We start from the raw sequence: 13,814 nt of genomic DNA on the forward strand, positions 1-13,814 counted from the left end.
CAACGTAATGGCAGGACAAATCGTGGTCTGTTAACACACATGTTATCTTAGTACAACAAAATTTGTTATTTAATAACATAAAAAGAAAAGAAAACATGCCCTCTTAATGCAAATAGTCTCTTAATAAACGTTGTGTATGGAGAAAGATTGACTGTAATAATCCATATGAAAATTCCGGACACTAGGTTCTGGACACATCACGTGTTATTGTCAACAAATTCAAGTTCAAGTTCTTACTAAGCAATTATTTTGCAAGAAATTATTATCGTCAACTCTGTTTTTTTTGTTTTTTTTTGCAAGTTCACATTTTGTTTTTGGAAAACACATTTTCTAACGGGAATATCTTTGTACATGTATGACACACGAACAATTCATAGTAGTAATACATGACAAAAGTACCTCAAACGGATCAACTTTTTTATAACATATCTTGACTTTTATAAATATTTCTCGGAGATAATTTAATAAGATACAGTTTGGAGACTAGCGATGACAGGATGTTTGTGTAATAAAATAGACAACCATCAACTGTAATTTGCGCATAAATATGGCGTCTCGTGAAAGAAAATTGATTGAGATGTTTCCTTTTACAAATGATTGATGGACGAATAAGTCTATAAGATTACACTAATGTATTCCAATTGCCTTCGTAATTTTGTGTTTCTCATTCTGAAAATGCTTTGATAGACAAAATAAAATTGAAATGTGATTGATTCATTGAGCGCGGTAATCAACAATTTTGTAAAAGGTAGATCTATGCAAATTGAACGAATCAACAAAATAGGCGGAATCCACGAAGCGATTTGTTTTATCTGTTCCGGACACATTAATGTACTGGTTTATCATTAATGCTTTTAAATAATTATGAGGGAAGACATTATGCCATCACACATTGTATGATGTCTTGAGACTTGAAAAAATATATGAGAAGATCAGTTGGAAGCACATAACGCAGCCACAAAAAGTAATAGTAATAGGACATGCGCATGTTAGTTTCATTTTCCGGTCGGATGATTTTTCACTGAGTTATTGCCTTTACAGTATACTACAATACCATTTCTTATCTGGATTTTTCCTCAGCAGCCACTGGCTCGAATTCATCGAAACTTCATAGAAAGTTTTGCTATCAAGAGGAAATGCGAATATTATCATCATGTTCCGGTCGGACGATTTTTCACTGGGTTATTTTTGCCGTTTGATTATTCAACTGTTCCTTATCAACACCTGGCAGATATTCAGCGAAACGTCCGTCTATAGGGTCTATAAGAAGTTTCACTCCCAAGAGGAGTTGTGCATTTATTGAACATCCACTTTGGTTAAAACATTTTTGGAAGCTTCACTAAAGAGACGGGGTATGTGTCCAGTTGATTAAATTCGCTTTTGTGCTTCAAATATGCAATAATCTTATTTCGGGGACCATCCATCGGTTTTACTGATATGTAAAGATGTTTAAGTTATACATGTAATTGCAATTTACAGCTTCAGAAGTCCAGTTTTTGTCAGCTAAAAATGCTACTTATATTACAAAAATACTGGGGAAAAATACACGTTATATATTTTACTCCGTAACTACACAAAACGACAAATAAGCGCATTTGCAGACTACAAAATTGATGTCCGCCCCTACAAATTTTCAATTCTACACCACTTCTCTATTTCATTATAAATACCAAGGGTGAACACCAGTTAAATGTACATTAACCTGACGTATTGCGACACTAGCACAGACATGTTTGTGACTAATGTTTCTTATCATCAATTACAAAAGGTTTTAACACTTAACAACGATTCCCTTATTCCTAGAAGCAATATCACATTTTTGTTTTACAGAAGTACATTTATATGTGATTGTGTTGAATATATAAATATCAACGCTTGAAATCCAAGATTTAAATACTTGTCTTGATGGTATAAAATTATAACCATATCAAGACGGTAAATGAGTTTGTTTTGTCCATAAATTTTTGTTTCTTTTTTCCTGCCGAAGTTCAAACACATCAAGAAAACGTTATTTTCTTAACAAGTTTTTGCATTTTTATAACTTGCTCAAAACGTTTATAAAAATATGTATGTTCTTTGCACATTGACACGGAAAATATGTTTAATAGCAGAAATGAAAAATCTGATAATAATCAATTTGAAATATTATTCTTAGAAGTTTTAGACAGCGAATGTTTAGCTCACCCGAGCACAAAGTGTGGTTAGTAGAGATATTGTGATCTCCCTGTGAACGGTGTCCGTCGTGCGTCGTTAACAGTTTGACTGTAAATACTCTTAAACAGTCTAAGGAATCTTGACAAGAAACTGCTCAGCCCTGAGCAGTAACACCTCAGCAGGAATAGAGTTATAATACTCTACAGACCCTTTGATCTAATATACCCTGACAGTCAGCTGGTGGTCAGCAATTGAGGGATAGAGTGGAGCGATAAGAATTACAAAACACACAGCAGAAGCTAAACAATATTAAAGAAGACATATGGGCATAATTTTTTACATCAGTATAGCAACAATTATCTCATTTATTTATTTTGGGAATCGCTTTTGTATATACAGTTATTGCTAATAAATGATTTTACTGCTTAAAAGTAGAGTGTCAAAAATTAAAGTATAAATAAATTATTGTTTAAATTCTGTTATATTTTAATTTCAGTTTTTTTCAATGTCAATATAGGTAAAACATTGCTTAACAATTTAAAAGCCCTAAATAGTTATAGTTTTTAATTATAATATGTAGTCTCTGTAACAAATATATATGATAACACTTAGTAACTTTTAATGAAAAGGGAACAAAATAGAGCAGCGCCATGAAAAAAAACCCAAAATAGTGGCTTTGCGACCATCATGGATCCAGACCAGCCTGACATTTTTAATAGGCATAAGAAGGATGTACATGTTCTCATAATGTCTTATTAATGTATAAGTCAGACGGGAAAGAAATGAATTTGATGTTCTTGAGTCTCCTAGTAGACATTAATTTAAACATCCTGACCCAAACTTTTTATGCTTTTACAGTAAAAAAACGACTTTTCATGTTTTTAGAACAAAAAAGTAAAAATAAAAAGCAATAATAATTACAAGTATGTTTTTTAAAATTTTGCCAACACAAATACATTTTTGTTCTATATTCAACCCGAAAAATATTAATGATCATGATTCCTTAATTTTTTTATTCAACCTTTTGAAGCTTTAACTCTTACTATGTACCTTGTTAAGTTTCTACAATATAAACTGGCCCATCTTTCAATTTTGACAGTACCATTTATAGTTTATAGGGATATTAATTGAAAACTTACTAACTGAATTGCAAACAGTGTAGATCATGATCTTGCTCTGCAATGGTCGCAGAGGCAAATACAATTGCCACTGCAATTGCCGCTAGCATAATATTTAGAGTTAAAATTATTTAAAGTACATAGTTTTGAACTTTTGCCCTTACTTGAACAATAATTTAGTTACAAGCTTTCTTCACAATCGAGCTAAAATACATTAATAAAACCTAACAATTACATGCATACAATTTGTACATGTATAAATACATGTATGTAATATATTAATTACATACATACATACCCACGTAGAAGCCATTTCAACAAGGAGGGCGGGGGTCATATTATCATGGGGATCATGGAGGACACAAATATGAGTCTGGAATAAGGGTTCAAACTCAAAATTAAATATATCCACAGATGAAATTAGTATAAGCAGTTTAGATCCTGAGCTTACATCATATCAACACTAAACTTGCTGGAGGTGGGGCAAACTACACACTCCCCCAAGCCCCGGTCTGATGCCCTTCTCCCCTTCCCTCTGTCTAGTATGTCCAATAAATGATACATTTATTATATTTGCACATAAACTGTAGTGTCAGTGTAACATGCACTTCCATAATCAATTTACGTAATATCTGATAGACTTAGTGGTTAATTCAGGTTGCTTCAGTCTGAGACCTTTTTGTGTGGTGCTCTCATGAATGCTGTGTTTTTGTGCTTTTTAGACATGCTTGGAAGCTCACCGATATTGTAAAATGTGCATCTGGACTGGGACTGAAGTCGTACACATCACCATTTTATTTTGTCTTCAGACAAAGGGTTTCAAGTTTTGATCAAGAAAAAAACATAGAAAGTTAATGTGTTACAGATTTTTAGATTACAATTTACCAAGATGTTCAACATTATATCAGCCTCCAGTGTTGGGTCATAATTCACTGTGGTCAGTGAGCTTGTCAGTGATAATGAGACAACATGCTGGGCAGCAAACCACGGATATTTTCTGTATCTGACCAAGATTCGTTAGACTGTAAAGTCACAAATAGCCAATTTTACAATGTAACAAATGTTACCCTCAATAAAATCTCAAACGGGTTTGTTACTGGGTTCTCTGGGATCAAAAACTAGATCACTATGTCAATTAATAGGAATACTTTGTTAACACTCTAGAGGCCATATTTTCAACTCCCTACTCTATTTGAAAACTATTTGTATTACGGGATTTATTTCATTTTTGTGTCTGTACTTATGTTTTCAATGTTATAGCTTAAGCTTACGTATTGTTTCTCAAGCAAATTGCACTAAGCTAATTCCCTTAACTGAAGACAGAATAAAATATTAGGTAACTTAGTAGGTAATAAGGTTCAAAGTTTAGCAATATCAATAACAGTATTGACAAATTCACTGGGACAATACATCAAAATGTAAAAAAAATGTCTGTATTATGCAATAGATGCTTTTAAAGCGTTCAAAGTAGAAATAAAAGTGCACTTAACGTCGGCAATATGAATAAATGCATACTTCAAAGGACATTTTATTACATAGAAGAGATAAATAATCAAACATTACCATATTTTGTTACAAGTTCTGACGCAATATCATAAGATACAAACAATTGACCAAAGTCTAACCAACTCGATAAAACATTACATCTGAGCTCTTGTTTCATTTTGTAAATCAAATATCGACAGATAGATTTATTGCCGATGTAGATCAGTATATCACATATCACTTGTCCCTTTCGCATTTTGTATCACTGTTATTTTGAATATTTGTTTTTATACCCCCACCAAACATGTTTGAGGGGGGTATATAGGAGTCAGTTTTGTCGCGTCCCGTCGCGTCGCGTCCCGTCGCGTCCCGAAATCTATTATCTCAGTCATTACCAAATGGATTTGATTCAAACTTAAAATACATGTTCCACCTTATCACCCACATCATGTGACACAAGGTGCATAACTCTTGACACCAAGTTTTCATGAATTATGTCCCCTTTTACTTAGAATTTAAGGTTAATTTTGTTGTATTTTCACTATATCTCAGTTATTACTAAATGGATTTGATTCAAACTTAAAATAGATGTTCCACCTCATCACCCACATCATGTGACATAAGGTGCATAACTCTGACACCATTTTTTTATGAATTATGCCCCTTTTTACTTAGAATTTAAGGCTGATTTTGATGTATTTTCACTTTATCTCAGTTACTACTGAATGGATTTGATTCAAACTTAAAATAGATGTTCCACCTCATCACCCACATCATGTGCCCACATCATGTGACACAAGGTGCATAACTCTGGCACCAAGTTTTTATGAATTATGTCCCCTTTTACTTAGTATTTCAGGTTAATTTTGTTGTATTTTCACTATATCTCAGTTATTACTAAATGGATTTGATTCAAACTTAAAATAGTTGTTCCGCCTCATCTAGATTCCTTATGGTTGCCATTCTTCTGTGACAAGACCGTATGGTGGGGGTATGAGTCACTCCTGTGACAGTTCTAGTTAATTCAGATATGACGCTTGTATACCTCGTGTTATTTAGATATCTGAATGTTATATCCAGTCAAATATCACGTGTTGCTACTTTTGACGTGTGTACCATCAGTATTTTAATTCCCCAGGTGTCGAAGACCCGTGAGGCATACGGTATCCGTCGCCTGTCGATCCTTCACCGTGAAAAACTTTTCCAGCTCATTTTACAGATCTCGTTAAAACAAAATAAAACTGGATATAAATCATCAACATCAAGTGAGCATGCCTCTATTCTCCAGACAACAACGAATAACGTTCCATTAGTTCATATTAGTACCAAGCATCAAATAGTCGTGTACATTTCCATTTACGCCGAAAGGTCTATTAAACATACAATGGTCTTTGCCTTTACAATACCGTGTGAGTATTTATTTCTGTAATATCGAGAGTTTATGCATATATGTAATTATTAGTCTTGGATCTGAAAGTGTTTTTGTCTCCAGGGAAACGTAATGGAAAGTAAAAAACTTAAACGTTAAGGAAACTATTCTACCGCAGTCTATAGGACATTTTGCAGCGGTGCGAGTTAGGACACAATGCTTTTATTAATGGTGAATCGTTACATAACATGTGACAGATTGCAAGTTGTATTTGGTAAACATGTTCGCGGCTCGGTATTCACGCATTGCACGGACTTAGGTTAGTATGGCGATGCATACCAACACTGAGGCTCGGTATCTGATTTACCGCATGACTCCTTTGTTTTGATTGGGTTTGTATTGAGCGTATCAACCTGAAAAGTGCACGAGCGCAGGTTGGTAACCAATTACTAACCTGACGACTAGGTTAGTATTTGAATACAAACCTGCGCTCGTGCTTTGCAAACGACGTACACATAACATGCGTATACAAAATCATTTTTTTTTCTTCCAAACAATTATGTTGAAAACTGCGCGGATGATGTCCCTGTTTAATATTACACTTTTGAAAAAGGATATGAATACAGAGGCACACTTACGAGTAAATTTAGTGTTTGAACTTAAACATTTTTTGTAGTTCCAGCATATGTAACATTTGTTTAAAATGTTCGTTTTATCATGTAAACACACCTGTTTAGTTTAATAAAGTAAAACACATTGCTTTGCATCCAGAACTTTAATTCCAAGCTCGATTTGAAAGATGACAAGGTGTAATCGATATCCTCATTCGTGTAATTTGAATGTGTAAGGTACTTTTAGCTAGGTTTAACTTTTTACTGACACATTAATAGGTCATGTGGCCTCCGGACTTTAGCTCATCTTGAGTCGGCACCTTGGTAGAACCAATGACTTTCTATAAGCCAGCTGCATGGCTTCTGAGAAGAAACAATTATTAACCCTTTGCAACGTTTCGAACCCACAGAGGTTATCGACAACAGATACGAAGCCAGCAACCTTATCGGCCATTGTAAATTTGTGTAGTCCAAGTCACTACTGGTGCGGAATCCATAAAAACTGGTTAGGTTAGTTGACCTCCGTTTAGTTATTAAAAAAGAATGTGGAAAAACGGCGAAAAACTACGTAAAACAACAACAACAACAACAACAAAGCAATCAAACGGACATTAAAATAAGCTCCGTTTTCTTGAGAAAACTGTAAGAAGTACATATCTGTACTAGTCTTTACTGCTTGTAAATTTAAATGATAGAATATAGCTAAGTGAAGTTAAGCAAAAAAATAAAAAAAAAAATAAATAAACAACAACAAAGCTCTCTATTGCGACGGAAACGCGGTACACATTTTATCTCATACTTTAAAAAATAGCAATTTAGATATTTTCGGCATTTTTGCCAGACTTTGACATGTGTTTTAAATACTTTGGTACTGCAATGTCCCTTACTGCTGAATATTGAGACATTTTGTTTTTAAAAAATCTATTGAGCAACATAATTCTGCTTTGAAGATACTCCCAGTCTTATTTTTAAAGCAAAAACGTTAACTTACAGGAACGACGATTGTTTAGCTGATTTGTTATATGTTAATTACAATACTTTTTTTTTCATCCGTAACGGCTATGTTTCGTTTGTGTTGGGTTTAGCTCCGGTATTCAACAATATTTCAGGTTTTCAGTTATGTTACGGCGGGCAGTTAACCTAAATAGTGTTCCAGGATTCTCTACCAATATTAAACTTTTCTTTGCAAGTAACTGCCAACTTCCTTACATGAATGACGGGCGGAGGAGAACAAATTCAGATACAATGTCTTTTATCAATCGTCACGAAGAACATACGCCCGAGGATTGAACTCGCGACCCCACGATCCATCCGTACATCTGCGACCTCCCTATTGAGCTAAGCAGACGTGCTTTTAATTTTCATGCAACGGCCGTCAGTTACCCTTACACATGCTTATGGATTCTGTACCAGTATTGAATTGTTCTCCGCATGCAACTGACATTTTCTCCACATGATAGATACTAGAACGAACAATTTCAAGCACACCTGTTTTACGTTAAATAATCAAGGAGAACAGATGTCACGCTTGAGGTAACGAACTTGTGACATATTTTTTTCAAAGTCTTGTGGTCAGCTTACCGAGCTAAGTAGGCGGACTGGCTGTTTCGTAAGATATAGAAACTGCTCTGCATTCATACAGTCTTGATTACATGTTTGTGTAAATTTGCTTTATTAAAGAATTGTATGTTGTCAGGAATATAAGAAACAATAGCAATATCAAGCAATTTGGTAAAGATTAAGCATGTACATCATAATTATGAAGTAATTTATCAACCTGATAAATGTGAATGATGATATTCATACCTTTTTTACTTCGGCATGTCACAACCTTCGACTGCTGTTGTATATTATACATGTGTGCTGTACACGATCATGCGGTAAGCCACAATACTCCCCCATCTTCACCTCCCGCCAAAAAACAATTATATTTTACACTTATATCTTTGTGCCTTAGTATTCAAGCACACGAACTTGGTCGGTATGTAAAAAGTCAAGGTCACAAATTGATTTCAGATCTGTCCTTTGTAATTTGTGTCTAGAGCACAACTTCAAGTTATTGACTTAAAACTTAGATTAAAGGTGGGCGGTGACGAAGAGACATGAGAAGTGCAACGAGCCACATTAAACATTAATCACGCATGCACGCACGCACATACGCACGCACATTAAGCCCTTGCCACTACAATTACATTCAGTTTCTTGTTTCTTAGTATTCCACCTCTGCTGCCATACAACACCCCCCCCACTCCCCACCAACATCTGCCACTTCCTCTCCCCACACCCTTTCCCTGATCTAGAACTGTGGGCGTATATTGCCCCGCTTTGCGGAGGTCTGTTTAAATATTTAATTTAAATGTATATCACTACCCAAAAACACTCGTTAAAAGTACCAGTTACAGGCCATAAAATGTCTCCCCATACTCGGACACAATGTTGTTATATTTTCTGGTCCTTTAGAATCATGTAGTCCGTATAAGCTCCACTTTTGAGGGAGATGCGTGGAGAAGATTGGTGCACATTTGATCACCCTTGATGAAATGACTTAATCAATCCAAGTCTGCTATTTATTTGCTTGGTTGTATTTCCAAACGACTCCCTTATTTGTTTTTTTATTATCTAATGTGTACTGTAAATCATCAATTGAAAGAATTCTAGGAAGACTTAGCTATATATTCTATAATTCTTATAAATAATTAATGTACTTTCTATATAAAACAGAGGCTTAATTTATAATAATACTGTGCTTCTTCATGTTTCTCTTTTAAAGATGGATTTTACTTATATAAATTTCACGAAAGAAGATGCTGAATTCATATGAAAATATCTTATTTTGGTACAGCTGATTTGCTTCCAAAGTAACTTTTTTTTTCAATGTTACCGAAGCTTCATTTCCACAAATTTCAGAGAGTATGTATTTATGTTTTTCCAGTGATACCAAACAATGCCTTTTCCAGCAGGAGAATTGGCCCCATGATAATAAATTCCATTCAAGTTTGAGTCGAGACAGTTGTTGTACCACCAAGCGCCTTTAAACAACTTTGAGCAGCTCCAACCTGCCGACTTGTCATTATCTCTGTCTATGGTAGAGAACGCCATCTCATGATGACGTCTCATCAGAGAGTCGCCCGCATCACCACTGTAACCGCTTACTTCCAGAGCGTATTTTTCTGATTCTGACTTTATTCTGAAATTACTGTACTTTGCATATGCTTTGTTCCCCTCAAAGTCGTCTATATCGATTCTTAACTCGTGGTTTCCAGTTGCCGTAAGAGCATGTATGTTATCGTTTCCAAGCCAAAATTCACCTTCTATATCGCCAAAACCTGCTTTGTAGTCTGACCATTTACGTTCAAGTCTACAGACCCGTCTTTTCGACGCTGAAATACAGTCCATCCACCACCGTCAGTGTCCTGATCACAGTAAACTCGTATACCATTCTTTAGAACATAAACAACACTTTTTTGCTGATTTTCATGCGTGGGGTTAGAACATGACAAAATTGTTCCCAACAGTGTCTCATTTTCAGTATTCTTAAGACTCTTATTATACACACCTAATTCAATTGTTAGTGATTCAAGTTTAGTTTTTAATGAGTCAAATTTTGTTAATAATGTTTCCTCCAGCTTCTTCCTTAATTCTAACTCTGACTTGAGTGATTCTATTTCACTCGCACATTTGTCTGTCGTTTCCTTTTCTAGCTTTTCAAGCCTTTTATTATAGACAGTTCCAAAGGCTGCCAATGAGTTCATCTTAGTCATCATCTGTTGCTCTCTTCTATCCCTTATTTCTAATTCTGACTTGAGTGTCTCAATTTGACTTGAACATTGGTCTCTCGTGTTCTCCATTGTTGTGTTCAGCAAATCTTTATTGACCAACGTGTCCCTTTCGCTTTTCATTTCATGTAATATGTTTTGTAACTGCACGATGTTATTTGTATAATAAGCCGCAAATGATTTCACCATGCTGGTCAGCGCCTTCCTGGTTTTAACGTTTTCAAGTTTTTCGGAAGCCGCCCCTTTTAGAAGATAATCAGAAATTTCTTTCTTCTCTTTTTCATTTATTACTTCCATCTTTCTCTCACTGTTAGAGTTATCCTTTGTTGTATTTAACACACACATTTTATTGCTTATTGCATGAATTTTGCCGAATATTTCCGCGAGATCGGCACGTCGCAACTTGTTCATTGCTTCAAGTCTGCTTTCTACATTATCCACCCTGTCCAGAGCGTATTTCACACTAAATGAAGAACACTGCTTTAATGTTAGCAACGACAAACACAGACTAAGATATAGATAAGCCATTCTCTATCTAACAATACTAAAAGTTTGATACAATTATAAAATGTACAACAAATCTTGTTATGTACAAAATCATACAACTTTGCCTGATTTAATTTCGAGTTTTCTTATACACTGCTTGAAATACTTTATTATCGAATATTTATGGCGGAAGTTTTTAGCTTTAATTATAATTCTCGAGACATTTAGCCAATTAGACAAAAACATTAAGAGGGCATTTTGAAATTCATAATATGACATGCATGTACCAAACACTCGTAAAACTCTTAAGTTGTAAATATGTGCGAGCGGTTTCTGCTTTTCTTTAATTGATTATCTATCATGAAATTTATGGTTAAAATTACTCGGATTTGCCGCTCGTTGTTTTTAGAAACAAAATCTATTTTCGGCGCAGCAGTATCAATCTTGTTTTAAAATGACCTACAATGAACTATGCCATATGAATGACAAAGATGGCAAATCAAATTGCTTGATAACGTATCATAGGTATCTTTACCTATACAAAAGATTTATGCAGTATTCTTGCTAAGTGTGTGCCACGTTGAGTGAATGACAAATGAAACTCTTAAAGGAATGTGTATGTCTATAAATAAATAAAATGGGTTTGTTTACCATTAAATACCATAAAATCTGGTTAAAATATCTTTCTTTCATAAATTAACAAGATTAAAGAGTTGTATATGGTCATGTGAGTACAGGTGTAGTTTTCAGGTGCAACCAATTCGAGTCTTCCAAGTTAAAAGTGTTTCTTGTAACAATCTTTTTTTTTGTGTGTAATGAATTCAACTATTTTTTCATTTCTCGTTTAATGTTCAGCTGTAGAAAGAATCCACTTCAGATTATTGCAATCCTAAATACAGCATACATTCTTGGACTAGACTGAAAGGCTGAATTGGTCATATGGCCAATTATAAAATTAAACAAGAATAACATACTTTTGCCATTTACCTTGAAATTGTTTTATTCAATTTAGTTGTTGAAACTATTTTCATTTTATCCATACTTTTTTGTTCTCGGGATCAAATGATTTGGAGGCATACTGGTTTTGCTCTGTCTGTCTTTCACAAAGTTTATCCGTGATTATAACTCATTCATTTTTGATGGATCTCTTTGAAACTCAAATACATTACTCCTGGCCACAAGGCATTCACATTGATTTAGAAACATTTGACATTGACATTCAACACACCAATTTTGAAAATAACATCTTCATTTCGTTCAGGATTCCTTTCATAATAAAAGGCTTTCAAAGCCAAGTTTTTCATAGGTAAACACAAACTTTTTCACTTTCTTTGATATCCTTAGGACACCGCGTACATTTTATATAGTCTCGCAAGGCATATGTATGTTTTGACAACACAGAAAATGACGTCGAACGATATTCAACTTTTCCCTGAAGTAATAAAAATGAATGTACACAGACTCAACTTGAAACTGGAAGTTTCTAATTTTTTATTGGTCACGCGAAGAGGTAACCGTATCTAAAAATATGCGCGCGGTCATTTCGTATTGCTAAGGTGGAGTTATGTTATAGCCTTTTCGTACGATTTTACAATCTCTGGGGTTGAGCACGAAATATCGGAATATAACAGACCCCACATGGATCCATAATGGAGCAAAGGTATATGGAATTTTTTCAAATCGTTCTTAGGGCCCTTATTGATGTTGTCCTAAAAGGAGCAGCAGAAACCTCAGGTACCAAATGTTTCTACCTTTGAGAGCTGCTAAGGTAGACATTTCAGTGACTTTCGTATCATACATTTTGAATTTACGGAAGCATGAAATGGCCATGAGTCGCTAAATACGTTATTTTTCACGATACAGGCACGAAAAGGACATTAAATAGACTTTCGTAGGAAAAAAAGATTGTCAGCTAATATAATAAAATCGTTTAAGAAAGCAAAATGTTTGACACAGTGTCATTGGTTAATCCAGTGGAATAAATATGTTAAGATTTGTCGGTGAATTAATTTCGATTACCGAATGAATTAATGATTTTCGTTCTAAAACAGTACAAAATGACGTTATACATACTGTTGCCTATATAGTTGAATTCTTCCACAATTGCTTTAAGTTGCAACGAATGCCTGCTTTAAAATGCCTCTCTTTAATTTGAAATTATTTTGTCCAGAATAAGACACACAAATGCTAAGATAATTTTCCAAGATTCTTAATTTTCTATAGTATTACAAGAAGAGAAGAGATAACAGGAAATGTGTTTAATTTAGTTTGCAATATTACACTTAAAGGCGTATGCTAAAATTCCCTGTATATGAGATGGGCGAAAATTTTCCCAATAACAGAATTTCTTTAAACTCTTGATATTGAAGGACAATCATCTAAAAAAACAATAAAAATGCAATAAAAATCATAGGTCACCGGATTCGAAAAAGAGTTATCTGCCCTTGAAAACGTCCATTTTGGGGGAAATGCCGTTTTCAAGGGCAGATAACTCTTTTTCGAATCCGGTGACCTATGATTTTTATTGCATTTTTTTTTGTTTCTTAGATGATTGTCCTTCAATATCCAAAGTTTGAAGAAATTCTGTTATTGGGAAAATTTTCGCACCAAATTCTAGCATACGTCCTTAAGTATTCATATAACTGCAACAAAGTCGTTGTTTGTGACAGATGAATGCAACTTGCCTCATCAACCAATAAGTTATTTATTCATATATTGAATGGTAAACCTTATTTGACGTGGATTTATTTTCTGCGATGAATAAATTGGATACAGTTTGGAGGATAAGTGAACCATATAACGCAACGTGAAAGGA

The 13,814-nt window shown here is 34.4% G+C and overlaps 1 pseudogene; it reads right to left on the minus strand.

Moving 5' to 3' along the window:
* Window positions 1-7,530: 7,530 nt before the first annotated feature.
* LOC123557079 (angiopoietin-related protein 7-like) lies at window positions 7,531-11,142 on the minus strand (annotated as a pseudogene).
* Window positions 11,143-13,814: the final 2,672 nt, after the last annotated feature.

Source organism: Mercenaria mercenaria, chromosome 5 (assembly GCF_021730395.1).
Source record: "Mercenaria mercenaria strain notata chromosome 5, MADL_Memer_1, whole genome shotgun sequence".
NCBI lineage: Eukaryota > Metazoa > Mollusca > Bivalvia > Venerida > Veneridae > Mercenaria > Mercenaria mercenaria.